This window comes from Leptonychotes weddellii, chromosome 1, assembly GCF_054177405.1.
Source record: "Leptonychotes weddellii isolate Sample4059 chromosome 1, ASM5417740v2, whole genome shotgun sequence".
In the NCBI taxonomy this organism is placed as follows: Eukaryota; Metazoa; Chordata; class Mammalia; order Carnivora; family Phocidae; genus Leptonychotes; species Leptonychotes weddellii.
The window spans coordinates 129,864,419-129,882,472 of record NC_138369.1 but is presented as its reverse complement, the minus strand read 5'-3'; the positions used below and the strand labels follow the sequence as shown (position 1 = coordinate 129,882,472).

At 47.7% G+C, this 18,054-nt stretch overlaps 1 pseudogene; it reads left to right on the top strand.

The window, feature by feature from the left end:
• The first annotated feature begins 363 nt into the window (after window positions 1-363).
• Window positions 364-1,418, top strand: LOC102744104 (ribosome production factor 2 homolog pseudogene; annotated as a pseudogene).
• The last annotated feature ends 16,636 nt before the right edge of the window (window positions 1,419-18,054 follow it).

The window sequence follows — 18,054 nt, the reverse complement described above, 5'->3', positions numbered from 1 at the left end:
AAAACATTTATTTATTTTAGAGCTAGAGAGAGAAAGAAAGAGCAAGGGTGGCGGGGAGGAGCAGAAGGAGAGGAAGAGAGAGTCTCAAGCAGACTCTGTGCCAAGCACAGAGCCCGACATGGGGCTCGATCCCATGACCCTGAGATCATGACCTGAGCTGAAATCAAGAGTTGGACGATTAACCAACTGAGCCACCCAGGTGCCCCTACTTTTGAATGTTTCTAATGACTTCTTACAATCAGGAATTTAAGGTGTTGTACCTTAAGAAATCTAGCATTTTCTGCCAGCTTATGAGGAACAGGAAGAAGTTTAATGGAAGAAATCATCATCAAAATAATAAAACCAGGTTCCAGAACACTGGCCTATCTCGTGGAAGTGCGCCGTGCGCGTGCGTTCCTGGGATTCGCGTTTCAGTAGCCATGGACGCTTTGGATCGAGTTGTAAAGCCCAAAACGAAAAGAGCCAAGAGATTCCTTGAGAAGAGAGAACCGAAACTCAGTGAAAATATTAAAAATGCAATGATGATTAAAGGGGGAAATGCAAATTCAATGGTGACACAAGTTCTTAAAGATGTGTATGCACTGAAAAAACCGTATGGAGTTCTGTATAAAAAGAAAAACATTACAAGACCATTTGAGGATCAGACATCACTGGAATTCTTTTCAAAGAAGTCAGATTGTTCTTTATTTATGTTTGGCTCCCATAATAAGTAGCGGCCAAATAATCTAGTAATAGGTCGTATGTATGACTACCCTGTGCTGGATATGATTGAATTGGGTATCGAGAAGTTTGTCTCTCTAAAAGATACTAAGAATAGTAAATGTCCCGAGGGAACAAAACCCATGTTAATATTTGCTGGTGATGATTTTGATGTAACAGAAGACTACAGAAGGCTAAAAAGTCTTCTTATTGATTTCTTCAGAGGCCCCACAGTACCAAATATCCACCTGGCTGGTTTAGAGTATGTTCTGCACTTCACCACATTGAATGGGAAGATTTACTTTCGAAGCTGTAAGTTGCTGTTGAAGAAATCTGGTAGTAGAACACCAAGGATTGTATTGGAAGAGATGGGGCCCTCATTGGATCTGGTTCTGAGGAGGACACATCTGGCATCAGATGATCTTTATAAATTATCTATGAAAATGCCAAAAGCGCTTAAGCCAAAGAAGAAGAAAAATGTCTCCCATGATACTTTTGATACAACTTATGGAAGGATTCATATGCAGAAGCAAGACCTAAGCAAACTACAAACCAGGAAAATGAAGGGGTTGAAGAAGCGACCTGCAGAAAGGATAACAGAAGACCAAGAGAAAAAATCAAAGAGAATTAAAAAAAACTGATGGAACTTAGCCAGTGACTATAATGTTACTGTAGTCTGTTTACTCAAGAGAATTATCAGTCATCAGTCATTTCTAAGTTTCTTACAAGATTTTATTAAATATATATATATTTTTAAAGATTTTATTTATTTATTCATGAGAGACAGAGCGAGAGAGAAAGGCAGAGGGAGAAACAGGCTCCCAAGGAGCAGGGAGCCCGATGTGGCACTCGATCCCAGGACCCTGGGATCATGACCTGAGCCGAAGGCAGACGCTTAACCATCTGAGCCACCCAGGTGCCCTATTAAATATTTTTATAGCGTGGAAAAAAAAAGAATAATAAAACCAAAAAGTTGTTCTCCATGATATTCAGGAAGTGCTCATTTTTTTGAAAGCAGTGGGGGGGGGGGAACTACCCCCCCACACACACACACAAGCTCAAAGAAAAACACAGCCACGATTGATATATAATATTGCTAATCCTTAAAAATGCCCCCCTGGGAGGCATTTATTTCCATTTTTCAGATGAGCAAACTCAGAGGGTCTCAGTGTTGCCCACTGTCACACAGCTAGTAAGGAGCCTGGGTTCTGGGAGCACTAATCATAAAAGCACATATCTTGCCATTAACAATGACCTTCCCTGATCATCTCCATGGTTCCTGAGGAGAGGGACCATTTCTGTTTTATCCTCCACTGGATGCTGGAGCCTGACTCCTGGTACCTGGTAGGCTTTAATAGCTGCTGCCTGGTGGGTGGATGAAAGGAAGACAGAGGGAGGCTGGACGGGGTAAGTGTGCAGTGCGAGGGCCCCTCAAGCAGGTGCCCCTTCCACCCCTCCATTCCATTTGTCTGAAGACTGTGCTCTGACAATCTGTGTGATCGGCTTCATTCTCCTACAAAGGCTACCACACTTCCACCAGCTGCTCTAATTCGTCTTTTCTAAAACTATGTCCATCTCCATCCTGGAGCCCGATCTATTCTGGTTCCTTTCCCAGTCAGTCACTCAGCCAAGTGGAACTGAGTGCCAGCCACGTGCCAGGTACTTCCTAAGACGCTAGACAGAAAACGCAGTCAGGTGCCATCCCTGTCCTTGGGGCCCTGACAGCCGGACACAATGACCTTGGGACTCCCTACTGAGCTCTGCACCCTTCAGAGCCCAACACAGGGGATTTGAAGCTGCCTGCCAAGCTCTCTTGGCCTCCACCAGCACTTCTGCTATTTCTGATGATTTGTGTTATTTTCGCAGACATCAAAGGAAGGCGCAATTGCAATTCTACTCTCTACCTTTTGGCATACTCTTGTACATTTTCACTCAGGGCGTGTTTCACATGCTGGCGGGCACAGAGAAGGCCAAGGAGTTAGGCATGCGGTGTCACAGGAAGTTCTGCTGAGTTGTGAGATGGCTATGGCAGGGAGAACCAGCGTCAGGAGTGGAAGAAGCCTCTTGGTCTTGCAGGTGAGGAAACCGAAGGTAAAAGTCCCTCCCCTCATCGCTGGTGGCGCCTGCTACCCTGGGTTGGTGTTCTTCCATGACACCAGCTCTGCGCTCCAACAGATGAGGGCTTAGGGCAGGAAGGGACCAGAGCCCACTGATTTCCAACAAACGATGAGTCTAAAATCAAGTTCTGGGCGCCTGAGTGGCTCAGTTGGTTAAGCGACTGCCTTCGGCTCGGGTCATGATCCTGGAGTCCCGGGATCGAGTCCCGCATCGGGTCCTGCTTCTCCCTCTGACCCTCCCCCCTCTCATGTGCTCGCTCTCTCTCATTCTGTCTCAAATAAATACATAAAATATTTAAAAAATAAAATAAAATCAAGTTCTATTATGAGGCAACTGATGCGGGGTCCTGGCCCAGAGTCTAGGCAGTGGTTGAGAGGACCCTGGCCTCACGTCTCCCAGTGCCAAACGCTGCAACCATCGTCCCCTTTCTACTACTGAACAACTTCTCAGATGTATCACGCCATGCGGGTACTGCTTGTGTCATAATTCAGTCAACAGCATGGCTAGGAGCAGTGTGAGCTGGATGGCTAAGAAGGACATGGAGCCTGAGGTCTGGCACTGGCTCCATGGTTTGCTGGCTGTGTGACCTGCACTTTTCTCATCTTTATGGCAGGGACAATAACAGCACATCGACCCCATGGATACTGCAAGGAGAAAGGAGAGGTAAGATGCCCAGCACAGTGCCTGAGCCGCAGGGCACACTCAATAAACATCAGCTACCATTCCTTTGCTCGGTCACTATGCTATCGTCATATCTTATATTCAACAAATCTATAGCAATGTGGATGGACCCACCACTTTTTTTCTCTTCTGAATAAATTATTTCACTTTATTTTTTTCTCTACTTACAAGCAGAAATATACTTAGTGTTTCAAAAAGTATTTATTGTATCTGGGCCATTTGGTAAAGAAAGTCTGGCAAAGGTACAAGATTTCTAATGCACCAACCGATGTAGACACACGACCTAAAAATCTGGCGGCCTCTAAGAAATCAGTTGGAGAGTAATAAGAGCAGGTAACACTTTATGAACACTTTTCTTTATCTTTAGGCTTTCTTTTGAAACAAACAAACAAAAAACCCAAACCAAATCAAAACAAAAAAACTTCCTAACTCAATATTTTCACTTTTTCAGAAAAGTGACATAAATTCTTGGAGTATCACGGGAAGTTTTTCCCTCCACATCTCTAGACGCGGTGTGTTCAGGGTGAAGGAGACCTGTGAGGCAGACCTTATTTTCCCAGGCATGTGATGGCCCCCTCGAGCGCCAGTGCCGGCCTGGGACAGGCAGAGACCCCAGCCCCGCCCCGGTTTCTCTTCTGGTGCCTGATCAGGGAGCCCACCGTCCACCGGGAGAGGATGCGTGCCAGAGAGATGAAAAATACCACACGCATGAAACCGTGCAAATGAGTTCAGTTCCAAGGGAGAAGGCTTTAGTCACTGAACCAGGGATGGGGCTGGCCAGCATTTATGGGAGGACGTGAAGTGTTTGGGTTCGTGTGGCAGGCACTGCGCTGGGTGCTTTCAACAGAGCATCTCAGGCGGCCAGGTGAGCGGTGTGTGCGACCCTGGGTAGGCTGCTGTGTGTGTGCATTCACACGGCCAGTGATGTGGGGCAGGACAAATATTTATGGCAGGATCTTGGGAACTTTGCTTATTATTTTGGATCATAGACTAATGAGAGAAAAAACCAATCAAATTAAAATAAATCTTATTTGCTCGTATTTCAGGAGTGTCTGTTCCTGACGGTAGTGGTGGTGGAATGTAGACAGAGTGGGAGGTGGGGTGCAGAGGGAAGGGAGGGAAAAAATAAAGTGGTATTTAGAAACAAGTTAAGAGAATGACATCACAAAACTGTTTTCTGAAAATAAACTGTTTTCCCAAATTGCATCTGGGCTTTGTCTCTAGCCCACCACCCCTGTCCCTGCAGGCTGTGTTTGCTACGATGGAGCGGCCGCCCGACTGACCTGGCAACCACCTACCCCTGACCGTTTGCACCCACCCCCACCCCAGGCAGGGCCCTCAAAGAGTCTCTCTGAGTCTGCCACTTCCTTACTCAAAAGAAAAACCCATTGACCTTGCTCAGTGTTTATGATTTCTGCCTCTTTAAAACTCCTGTGGGGCTCTAAAGTTATTCCTAGTTATTTTGTTTGTTTATCTGTTTGCTTTTCTAACTAGAAAGACCAAGAAAATCCTCAAGATAAGACATGTCATCAAGCCTATGTTTGTATTACATTCCATCTGGGACTTCTGAATGTTGCTACATTAATCTTAACTTTATTTTTTTTTTTTAAGATTTTATTTATTTATTTATTTGAGACAGAGAGAATGAGAGAGAGAGAGCACATGAGACGGGGGAGGGTCAGAGGCAGAAGCAGGCTCCCTGCCGAGCAGGGAGCCCGATGCGGGACTCGATCCAGGGACTCCAGGATCATGACCTGAGCCGAAGGCAGTCGCTTAACCAACTGAGCCACCCAGGCGCCCTAATCTTAACTTTAAAAATACTATATATGGTATGAGCCCAATTATGTAAGAAAAAGGGAGATAGAAAAAAAGACTAATAATTACACTTCATATTTTAAAATTAAATATGTTATTCTTAATAAAAAATAAATTAGAATTATAATTGAGTATATACTATCTGTTATGGACTGAATATTTGTATACCCATCTAGCCCCCCAAATCCATATGTTGAAGCCCTAACCTCTAGTATGGCTATATTTGGAGACCGGGCCTCTAAGGAAGTAATTAGGGTTATTAAGGTCATAAGGGTGGGGCCCTGATCAGACAGGATTAGTGTCCTTATCAAAAGAGACACCAGAGAGCTAGTGAGTACATACACACCCTTTCCCAAACTCCCTATCTCTCTCTCTCTTCCTCTCTCCCCCTCCAAACTGCACATGCACAAACACACACACACACACACACACACACACACACACACTAAAGAAAGGCCATGTGATGATACAGAGAGAAGGTGACCTCTATAAGCCAGGAAGACATTGCTCATCAGGAACCAAATCAGTTGGAACCTTAATCTTGGACTTCTGGTCTCTAGAACTGTGAGAAAATTAATTTCTGATGTCTAAGCCACAGTTTTCAAATTGGCTAGCTCCTCTTAGCCCACAGATGAAACCCGGCCTCTGTACTAGACCATCCAGGACACCCTCGGTGCCTGCCATGCTTATATCTTTTGAGAATATGGGTCATGAGAACTTATTTCTGCACCAGTATCTCCTTGGATCCTGTGGCCTTGATTCCCTGGACACAATCTCAGTACCAGAGATGGGAGCCTGAGCCAAAGGGGACCACACAGGCTAATCCTGAAGGAGTCCACTGTCTAAGAGATTCCCCAGGACACCCTGCCCAACCAGGTGTTTGTCTCGGCAGGAATGAAGAGGGAGACCCTGAGAGAAGGCAGCAGGGATGGCAGGTGTCAGCCCGGAAATAACTTCTTTTGTAGAGAGATCGCTGCCAGGCAGAGTAAGACAGGTGCTTATCTGTATAATAGTAATAATAATAACCAACATTTATTGAGCACTCAGTATACATCAGGCTTTGGTTTGTGTATTGGACGTGTGTTAGTGCATTTACTTCTTACAACGAGAGGTAGGTACTATGGTTATTCCCATTTTACAAATGGAGAGGCTGAGGCTGTACATAGTAAGCACCTGCCTACAGTTGCCTTGTTGGTCGAGGTGGGACTCAAACCCAGATAGTCCAGCTCCAGAGCCCAAACTCTCGATCCCTACACTTGATGCCTCCTAAGACTGTTGGGATTCCAGACTTAGGCCTTCAGCCAGAGATGGGGGACTTCTGGTTCTTGACTTGATTTCATCAGGTCTTCACATCCTTTTTTGAGGTGATATAATTTATGCCTGGAACTGTGAATATGCAAAGGAGATTCTCAAAGTTTTTGCGGAAGGTGTACCCACACCTCACAACATGGATCTCTAACTTCATAAAGATAAACAATTATGTTTTTCTCTGTAAAATGAAGTGCAGCACTTTGCAGAGAAAGAACATGGAAGGGGAGATCTCCAAACAGGAGGGAGAACATTAATGCTTCCAATATTTACATTAGAATTACCTCCTTAAAAGTTATTTTATTCTAAAACATATTGCGTATAGAAGAGTGTATAACACATACATGCCGGTTAAAGAACAGCAGAATGTCCCTAGTGCCCAGGTTAGGAAATAGAAGGTTGCTAGTCCCACGAGAGCTCCCTGCTGCTCCTCCCCAGGTGCATCTCCCTTCGTCCTCACCAGAAGTAATCAGTCTGACTTTTGGTTCTTCAGGTCCCTGTCTTTCCCAGGGTTGTGATATGTGTCAGGTACTAAATATCTGGAGGGATGCTATGGGGGACAGAACCGCTCTCCGTTTCTATGTCTGAGCTCCTCATTGTCATCCTTAGCCCTTGGCAACAGGTCAAACAGAACAGTTCATGGTGTGACGCAGTAGGCTGAAGAGGGGAGAGCAGCAACTTCATGATCAAGTTCATGGTCAAGATGAACCAAACACACGACTCAGAGAGGCTCATCCCAGTGTTCTGACCTCAGGTTAAAAATTAGGTGCGGTGACTCCAGGGAGCTTGGTGACAAGGGCCCTCAACATGTAGTCACATTGCTTCTGTCTAGGTGGTCACCCTGTACTCATGAGCACAGCTGTCAGCCCGGGATCTCCATTCACCCTCCTTTATCTTTCTTCTCTGTTGGATCTCCTGTTTCTGAATCCTATGTCATTCTGATCAGCTGTCTCATTTTGATGGAGGTCATCTTCTAGTAGCTGCTGCTTTTTTTTTTTTTTTTAAGAGAGAGTATGAGTTGGGGTGGGGGACAGAGGAAGAGAGAATCTTAAGCAGGCTCCACACCCAGCAAGAGCCCAATTTCACGACCCTGAGATCATGACCTGAGCAGAAATCAAGAGTCAGATGCTTAACCAACTGAGCCACAGAGGCTCCCCATCTTCCAGTAACTTCTTGAGAAAGAGCGCACGGGAGATAAATGGTTTGAGACTTTCTGTGTCTGAAAATTCTTTTTTCTGTGCTCACACTTGATTCATAGTTTGGCTGGATATCAAATTCTAGGTTGGAAACTCTTTTCTCTTAAACTTCTGATTGCTTGTCTCCTGGCTTCTAGTATTGCTGTTGAACCATCCATTCTGATTCATAATCTTCTGTATAATCTATAAACTAGTAGGAAGTTCTTTTTGTTTTCTGAAATTTCAAAATGATATGCTTGTATGAGGTTCTGTTTATATTATGCTGGGCACTGGGTGGGCCGTTTCTGGTCTGGTAATGTATCTTTCAGTTTTGGGAAATCATCTTGAATTATTTCAATGGTGATATTTTTCTACACTTTTTGTTCTCTCTTTCTGGTACTTTTACTATTTGGATATTAGTTTTTTATCACCTTATTTTTATCTTTACTTTCTGAGAGATTCCGTTTGCTCAGTCTTCCATTCCTTCAATCCATTTTCTTATTTTGCTGAACTGTTTTTAATAATAAAGACCTTTGGGCTCCTGGGTGGCTCAGTTGGTTAAGCGACTGCCTTCGGCTCAGGTCATGATCCCGGAGTCCTGGGATCGAGCCCCACATCAGGCTCCCTGCTCAGCAGGGAGCCTGCTTCTCCCTCTCCCCCTTTCTTCTGCTCCCCCTGCTTGTGTTCCCTCTCTCGCTCTCTCTCTCTGACAAATAGATAAATAAATAAAATCTTTAAAAAAAAAAAAGTTATTTCCATCAAAGAGTCTAGGGATGCAGGGACTCGCTGTGGTCAGTCCTTCTCTTCATGGCCTCCTGGTGTTCCGCAAGGACCAATGACCACCATCATCAAATCAGCCGCTGCTCCCAGATGCGGGGGGTGGGGAGGGGGAGATGAAGCAGGTGGTGTTTGGAAGAAATTATCTAAGCCTTTTCACACTCAGGATTGAGACATGATTCCCTACAAATGGCAAGCTTGGCTTGCAGGCGGGCTGTCGAACGACAGAGCTGCCTCCCTCACCAACTAGCGTCATAAGGAGCCTCCCCAAGGCCGCGTCAGCACACAGGTGTGAGCCATGGCTCACTGTAAACACAGGTTGCACGTGAGACTCAGGGCCACAACGGGGTACGGGGCAAACAGCACTGGATGGGACACTGGGAGAAGTGGCTTCCAACTGAGGCTCTGTGTGACCCAGCAAAGGCCACTCGACCTCGCTATTCCTCACCCACAGAATCAGGCACATTGTCCCCTGATCTAGTGCATACATAAACTTTTCAAGCCTAAATCATCAATGCTGCCCGATTCTGCAAAAAGCCTCCAAAAGTCTGCTCATTACATCTACAATGGATCAAGTCTTTAACTGAATAGCCACTAACTTTTATTCATCATGGCAAGATGCAACATACCCAAGTTCAGGGAATCTAAGCGCATGTCGGTTTGCCCTTAAATACCATTGAATTCATGCAGGGGGAAAGGGAGGTCAGTCATGGGACAGTGAGGCTTCTGAAAACACAGCCCATCATCCAAAACTGATTTCAGCACTGGTGCTTGCCTGCTTGGGTTTCCATCCCCATGTCTAGGCAGAGCCTGTAACAATGTTATCACTTTCTAAAACATATGCCTGAACTAGTTCCTATTGCAGACAACTGGCAGGTGCCCAGTTAATAGATTATTCCATCAGACAGTTGAATGCATTGGCCAATGGTCAAAAATGAGATCACTGCAATCCTATGTGTTGTAACTGGAAAGCCTAATGAAAAACAATTGTCTATTTTTTAACAAATAGGAATCCATATTCCCATACCCCCTAATTTGCCTTGCTTGGTGTGTGGTTCAGGAGCAAAGGGAGATCTTGTGCAAGGTCAAGTTGGCTTTGCTCTTTGACTCATTTGTTGTGCGTTTGACTGTCCATGCATGTTTCACATCAGCAAATCCCCAACCGGATTCCAGCTGACCTGTAGGAATTTCTGACCAACATTTGCCAGATCCCCAGTCTTTCTCTCAAACCTGCACAGTCGGAAAGAATGGGTCAGGAGACTCCTGTCCCAGCCATCTGGACCCACATGCTCCGTGGATATGCATAATATGAAGCACATGTACTTTCTAAAAAAAAAAAAAAAAAAAAAAAAAAAAAATTTTTTTTTTTTTGTCTTTTCTAAGGGCTACGGAGCTGTTACTACCAGAGCCCACGGCGTCCTTCCAGCATGCAGGCATTCCCAGACAAAACTATCCCTGCTTCCTGCTGCAGGTGAGACCTGCATGCTGACTTGCACCAGGGATTCATCTCTGCTCTTCGGTCAAGTCTTTAATGCTTCCCCAAGCATCTCCACTCCTTGTAAACAAAAAATCCAGGAGGAAAACTTTCAAAGCCAGCTTCTCCTCAGCTGCAACCCTTCCTTCCTTCCTCCTTTCCAAGACGTCTGACTGAACTTGCAACCCGACCCCACCCTGGGCCGGGCCCTCCTCACAAGCATTGTCGTTCCTCCCGCCAGATGCAGACAGAATACCTGAGAACTGTGGCCAAAACAGGAAGGTCGGCGCCTTCGGCATGGAGGCCTGGGGAGTAGCCGTCTCCTAGGTGACTGCAGATAAGAGATGAAGGGGCCAAGGCTTTCCACACCTCCAGTCACATTCCAGAGCCTTTCCCTTGTACACTCAATCTTTCGGATTCATTCTTCATTTAGTCACTCAACAAACATATTGAGCACCTGCTGATATAGAGCCCTGTTCTGGAGTTGGGGACAAAAGGGGACTGAGATGTATCCCTGTCTCCAGAGGCACCTCTGTTGTTGCAATAGGCCATTTGGCAGGGCGGGGGTGGGGGTGGTGCAGGGGCAGCCCTGGGCACCTCAGACTCCTCTGGAGCCCCCAGGGAAACCACCTCTCTGCACTCCCACGCTGATTCTGCCAGCAGAGTCCCTAAGATAACATCATGACAAACAGGGCAAGGGAGGGTTTGGGTAAGGGTCTAGGCAGTAGATCATACGGCCCCCTGAGCCTCACCTCTCCCTGAGCGCCAGCAAGGGCTTCTGGATCTAGGTCTGCGTTTTGGTCCCAAGAACATGTCTTGTCGCAACTGATTGGAAGGTTGGCCACACTAATTGGCATATATGTTGGGCTCTGATCTAGTGCATACATAAACTTTTCAAGCCTAAATCATCAATGCTGCCCGATTCTGCGAAAAGCCTCCAAAAGCCTGCTCATTACATCTACAATGGATCAAGTCTTTAACTGGATAGTAACTAACTTTTATTCATCATGGCAAGATCTGTGTTCTGCAAAGGGGGATTAGGGCAGTAATGAGGACCCCAGGCTGGGCCAGAAACCCCAATAGAGTAGCTCATTCAAAGGATCCAGTCATGAATAGATGTAGAGTGAAAGAGAGAAGATCAAAGGAGGAAATGAGGAAATGAGGGAGGGGGGAAAGGAGTCAGAAAGGGACCGGGGAGAGGGAAAAGAAGATTAGAAGTCTGCAAGAGGGCTGCTTCCCATCCCTTTTACCATGGCCACAAATTCCAGCAGGTGGTCTGCTGGCCCCACTAGGGGTCCTGTGGTCCTGGCCCTTTCTGAATTAGCACGACTTTCCAAGGAGTCACCTGAGAAAGTGCAAAACCTCTCAGGCCTGCTAGGGTCAGATGGTCCAAAGCCAACAAGGTAGAGGGCTGAGGGCTAAGTAGCCTGGCTCCCAGACTGGCCTCAGCCCAGCACTCTCCAGGAAGTGGGGGGAGGGTTGCGGACCCCGGAGGGAGCACCAGGCCCTGTCCTGATAGACACCATACCCTGCCCTGACTTGTCTATGGCCGCAGTGCCTGTGGCATTCAGGAACCACTTCAGTATACCTGATTCTGGCTCCTGACCTTGCCTCACGGTCCTCTGGCTCATCTCCCGCCTTCCCCTTCAAGCTCTGACCGGGCATAGGAGGACCCAGCCGAGACTGGCAAGTTCTCGGACCCCCTGGATCTAAAGGCAGAGGGCAGCAGTAACGGACTCGGTGGAGGAGGACGCCTCCACCACCCTCCTCCAAGGGCATGCCAGACCAGGAAGTGCCCGGAAGCACCACGGAATCGTGCTCTGAAGTCAGGAGCTCTGGGGTCACATTTTGGCAAAGCCACTTCCTATGCCATCTCAGGAAAGTTGCAGAGCGCTGGGGGCTTCAGTGTTCTTGTCTGTAAAATGGGAATGACCATCTCACCCATATCACTAGGTTGATTCAAGGATCAAATAGGATAATATATGTAAAGTGCCTGACACAACGTTGGTGCTCATTACACGTTTTCTGCATACATCCACACACACAAATAAGCAGGTTTTGTGTTGAGTGTTAGTCAAGTGAGAAAGGCCGAGGAAGAGCCAGTTCTTGCCTTTAGGGGCCAACTGAAGAGGTCCAGTCTCTGCCCTGAGCCTGCTCTCAGGGCAGTGAGTTCTCTGGTCTTTTCTCCAGGGTTCTGCCAGCCTGAGCAGGGCGGCACGTGGCCTCACCACTGCTCGGCTCTTACTCCACTGAGTCTGTGTTAGACAGCGAAACAGATGCTATGAGGACAGGGGTCCTCAACCCTGGGTGCACAGCAGAATCACCTGGAGAGCTAGAAAATACAGACCAATCGGCCCCACCCAGGGGTGCTGACTGGCTTGGTCCGGGGCGGGGCACCCTACGTGCTTCTTATGTACTGGCCGGGTTGAGAAGCCCTGGGACAGAGGCTGGGATCAGAGGCTGGAGTCTCATCAGCTATTCCGAGAAGACTTTGCTCCTCTCTGCTGGACCAGGGAGAGCCGGGTACCGAGGCCTGGGTTCTTGGAAATTACTTCCTCTCTGGGCCGCAGTTCCTGCATCTGTGAGATGGAGAAAAGAGCCCTGCCCAGCCTCCCTGACAGGGTCATCTGTGAGGGTCACGCGAGGGGCCGGGTGTGAAGGCTTTCACCCCCTAAGTAAAATGCCAATGCCAGGACACCACGGACCATTCCACACAAAGGAGTCATGCTTCCTCCCAGCACCTCTGTGGGCAGAGAGGAAACTGAGCAAGCTGCCCTGGGACAAGCCTCCCGAACCCTCAGAGGCCAGAAAACAAACAGCCAGAATCATGACTCCACACAGAGGCCACCCTGGGCACTGCAAGGCCTTCAGGCAAGCCTTGCTCACGGGCCTGGAAAACCCTTCCGGGCAAAGCTCTGCAGAGAGGCCCCTCCCACCACAGGGGGCTGGGAGCCCACGAGGAAGGCTCGGGAAGATGATTCTATAGGGTCGCGGTGGTAGCTGGGCCACTGTCTTCCTCTCAGGAGGAGAACGGGGCCCTAGGGAAGATGTTCCACAGCGGGGGCATCTGCAGATGCGCCTTCTTCACCTGCTGGGGCAGAGGAGGTCACAGTCTGGCTTCACCATCTTTCACCCGGTGTGCTCATCCCTGCACAGATACTTACTGACCACCTGCTATATGCCAGGCTCTGTGCATCCCAGGGAGGCCCTAAGCCTTGTCCTCAGTCCCCACAAGGGCGGGCTGACTATGAGTTCCAGAGAAGCAGCCAAAACATTCATGTGTTCATTATATCCTGAATGGAACGGGAAACAGCAGAAAAGATTCTGGGGCGTATTCTTGGGTAAAGAATATTAATTTTAGGGTACCTGCTTTGTATGTTAGGAATTCTGTCAGAGAAGAGGTGTTTTTTTGTTGTTGTTGTTTAAATACAGACCAGTAAAAAATGCTTCCTCTCATGAATTAAATTCCACCTTAGTAAGTGTGGTGCCGATGCCTACGGAATCCGGCCTGCTCTCCCAGACTCCCTCCAGCTCCCTCCAGGCCCTACGGCTTCCCCGCTTCCCGGAGCCCTGGGCCACCACGCTCCGCGGCCTCCTCCTCATCCGTGGCCTCCTCCTCATCAGCCCCACCGGCATCTTGCTTGAACTCTGACGTTGACCTCTCCCTCGCCCCCACATCCGTTCCTGCTGCCAGATTCCTCCCAGACCCCAGGGCCCGCTGCCACCAGCCAGCCAGCCTCATGTCAGCCATGTCCCTTCCCTCTGCCCCATGTGCACATCGCATGGCGCCCTTTCCTCTGTCTTTAATCTGCCCCTTCTGTCCCATCCCCAGAGGCCCTGCAGCATCACTGCTTTCCTGAGTCACCCAAACAGCCTCTCAAAGAAGTTTCCTGCCTCCATGCTCCATCCCTATCTCAAGCCACTGATTTTGTCCATACTGTGGCCAGAGCAATTTTTCTAAAATATAAAATTGATGTCACATTTCTCACTACCCCAAGATAAAGCCCTAGACCCTGTCTTGTGGCAGCCCAGGCTTTCAGGAGCTGTCTCCACCTGGTCCACCTGCCCCTCCTCACACTCCAGGCTCTCTCTCTCGTTTTCCCAAGCACAGCAGCCTCTTGAGTCTTTGCATAAACTGCAAGATGTGCTTCCTTCTCTTCTTCCTCTGGCTAAATTCTGTACTCCCTTAACACTCAGAGCTCGGAGGTTATCTGCTCTGGAAGACCTTTCCTTTCTCAGGCTGGATTGGGAGTCCCCCTGGAAACCCTTGTCACAGGACTTGTCACTACTTAGTAACTGTTTACTTGTCTGGATCTCCTATGACACTGTAAGCAGTTGAAATGAAAGAAATGGTGTGAACAAATCTCAAAGATACAGTGGGTGAAAAAAGCAAATTGCAAAGTAATTTATTCATCCACTATTTAATATTTACCAAGTGAAAGGGTCCATGCAATATGACAAAGTGTATGTAAAACTTTCAGACACTGAGTGGCTCAGTCAGTTAAGCGTCTGATTCTGGATTTTGGCTCAGGTCATGGTCTCAGGGTCATGAGATTGAGCCCCAAGTCGGGCTCCACGCTCAGTATGGAGTCTGCTTGAGACTCTCTCTTCCTCTCCCTCTGCCCCACTACCCAACACCCCCCAAAATAAATAAATAAATCTTAAAAAAACAAACTTTCAAACACTAAACAATAGTAGAGATCATATGGTATCTACATATGTTAGAAAAATCAAAACACATGGGAAGGACAAATAGCCTCAGGATCGTGGTCCCCTGGGGGAGAAAAGAGAGTGGAGAAGAAAGTAGAGCTTAAACTGTATCTATAATGCCTTATACATGTTTATTTTTAAGAGAGTTCTGAAGCAAAACCAGTAAAATATCATCCATTAAATTTGGGGGATGGATAGATGAGAATCTGTTATCTTATTTCATATATATTAGAAATATTTCATCAGTGCATTTTTAAAATTTTTAATAAGGAACCAGAGTCTCTAATGCCCTCGTTAACATCCCTGGGGGTCTGAGCACCCCGCTGTGGCTGCCCGCCCCAACCAAGCTCCACGGGCCTGGCGGCCACATCACCCAAACAGGAATGCAACCTGGTGTTGTAAACATGTTTATCCTCACTTTCACTGAGGAGAAAACTGAGGTTCAGAATATATATCCTTGCTCGAGACCACCAGAAGCTCCCAGATTTCAGACAAAGCTTCATGTACAATTCCTACTATTTCATCCAAGAGAGAGTACTTAGGTCAAACAGAGTGTGGTAGAGAGAATGCCAGAAGTAGGAGCAGGGCTGCATTCATATGTATTTATGACCCAGTGAGTGGATACGTTTCTGGGAAGAAGAGGGCTCAGGAAGGTGCAGAGTTGGAGATACAACCAAACAAGTAATTTGGGGCTAGGCTAATGAATGCAAACCTACTGGGTTTGGACTCTGTCCTATAACAATAGAAAGCTGCTTGGAGAGGGGCACCTGGGTGGCTTAGTTGGTTAAGCATCTTGGCTCAGGTCATGATCCCAGGGTCCTGGGATCGAGTCCCGTATTGGGCTCCCTGCTCCATGGGAAGCCTGCTTCTCCCTCTCCCTCTGCCTGCCGCTCCCCCTGCTTGTGCTCTCTCTCTCTGTCAAATAAATAAATATAATAAAAATTAAAAAAAAAAAAAAGAAGAAGAAGGCTGCTAGAGAGTAACATAAGCAAAGCACTGTTTTAGGAAAAGTAATCTGGCTTCAGTGGGTGGGTTGCCCACAGGAGATGGGTAGAGTCAACCAAAGGGAAGCTCCTGGAAGGATAAATTCAGATTTGGAAATCATCTAAGCGTCCCAAAAAGAAATGGCTTCTAAGGCGAGAGCTGGGGGTTTGAAAAGGATAGGAGAGTTTAAGCTACACAGAGAAATAAAAGTTCACTCCAAACTTTCCAGACTTGGGGAAATGGGGTAGACATTTGGGAGATAAACTAGTTATTTGCTTATTGAGCTTTTTTTTTTTTAAGCTTGGGGGGTGGGGTTAAGGAGAAGAAGGTAAATAAAGGGAGGAGGAAGACATGAAGACTTCAGCTTTGCTTGTCTTTAATTCAAGATGATGCTCACACATCCAGGGAGAGATCGAATGGCAGTTGGTGACAGGGGAGCTAAGTCCCAGAAAGCTGGAGAAGCAGATGAGAGCGACCTGAGCAGCAGGAGCGGCGCGGAAGCATCTGTCTGGAGAAGGGTGCACAGGCTAAAGTGGCATTGTCGGCTGACCCGTGGTCCCCTGCCTGCATCCAGGGACAGGAAGGCTAAGAAGAGAGCCAAGGCAGCGTTGTGTCGGAGAGGAAATGGGAAGAGACTGATGCAAATCAGCACAGGTGGTTGCCGTAGACTGAAGGTTCGTGTCCCCCCAAATTCGTATGTTGAATCCTAATCCCTAGTGCGATGGTATTTGGAGGAGGACCTTTCGGAGGTAATGAGGACATGAGGGTGGAGCCTTCTTGAATGGGATTAGTGTCCCCCTAAAGGAGGCCCCAGAAAGGTTCCTTGCCCTTCCACCACGTGAGGACAGAGTGAGAAGACAGCCTACTACAAACCAAGAAGCGGGCCCTTGCCAGACACTAAATCTGCCCGCACCTTGATCTCGGACTTCCAGCCTCCAGAACTGTGAGAAATCAATGTCTGTTGTTTAGAAGCCCCCCAGGCTCAGGTATTTTGTTGTAGCAGCCTGAATGGACCGACACAGTGGTCAGTGGCACAAAGGGGGTCGAGAATAAGAAATGAGCAGGGCGCCTGGGTGGCTCAGTCGTTAAGTGTCTGCCTCCGGCTCAGGTCGTGATCCCAGGGTCCTGGGATCGAGCCCCACATCGGGCTCACTGCTCCGCGGGAAGACTGCTTCTCCTTCTCCCACACCCCTTGCTTGTGTTCCCTCTCTCACTGTGTCTCCCTCTGTCAAAAAACAAATAAAATCTTTAAAAAAAAAAAAGAATAAGAAATGAGCAAAGGTTCTGGCTTTGAAAGGTCAGGGGGACCTCAGGTACAGCAATTTCAGCAGATGGCCGAGGCAGGCACGCTTGACCCTTGATCTTTTTATAGCTCCCAAACAGTGAGCTGGTTTTCTTACAGCCAGCACAAGGCAGAACCAGATCCCCCCCCTGCTAGACTTGGCCGAGAAGAGCCCAGGCCTGCCCCTGCTGTGCACTGAGCAAGAGGCATGTCCCGCGGAGGGCAGAGCAGAGCGTGCAGGGAGCCAGGCTGGAGACTACAGACCCACACTAAGTCAGAGTCTTCCTAGATAACAAAAAAGTGAAGTTTGGAGATGCATAATTTCATTTTTAAATGCAGAACATAGAATTAAAATGTGCCACATGTCCCTTTATTTTCTAAAATGTATTTTATCTATATTTGCCTGACTTCTATGGCAATAAAATCATTTTGGCATGACACACATCTTACATAAATGAAAATATAATCCAACAAAATGGCATTTTAGGAGCTTTAAGCCAAACAAATGTTTGAGAGGGCCTTGTTTAAATTAAGTTGCCATGCTATTTAGCTTTTCACAGTAATATAGCTGTGTCTCCAGGGAACCTTGTGCAATGATGCTGTTCTGGAAGAGACCGGATGGGAGCGGGGAGACGAGAGGTCGGGAAACGGAGGCAAGGAGTAAGATCCACGAGCAGTTTGGAGACGAAATGAGAGACACGACATAGTGGCTTGGGATGGAAGGATGAGGTATGACCCAGGGGTTTGAGTGGAGGGAAGGGTGTGCCAGGTGAAAGACATCAGACTAAATGAAAGTCTGCACCCTGACCGTGAGACCCCCAGCCCCTTCTCCCCCCTACCTCCGCCCTGTTCCCAGCACTGTGGCAGCCAGGCACGCCCGTGGCAGGAGACCAGAGAGTTCTCTGGAGGACATTACCTGCACCAGAGGAAAGGCCTACAGAAACTGGCAGCGGGGAGTCTCAGGTGAAACAGCCCAGTGCGCCACGTGACCATCCCACAGTGACGCCTCCCGCCACAGCCATTCCCTCCTC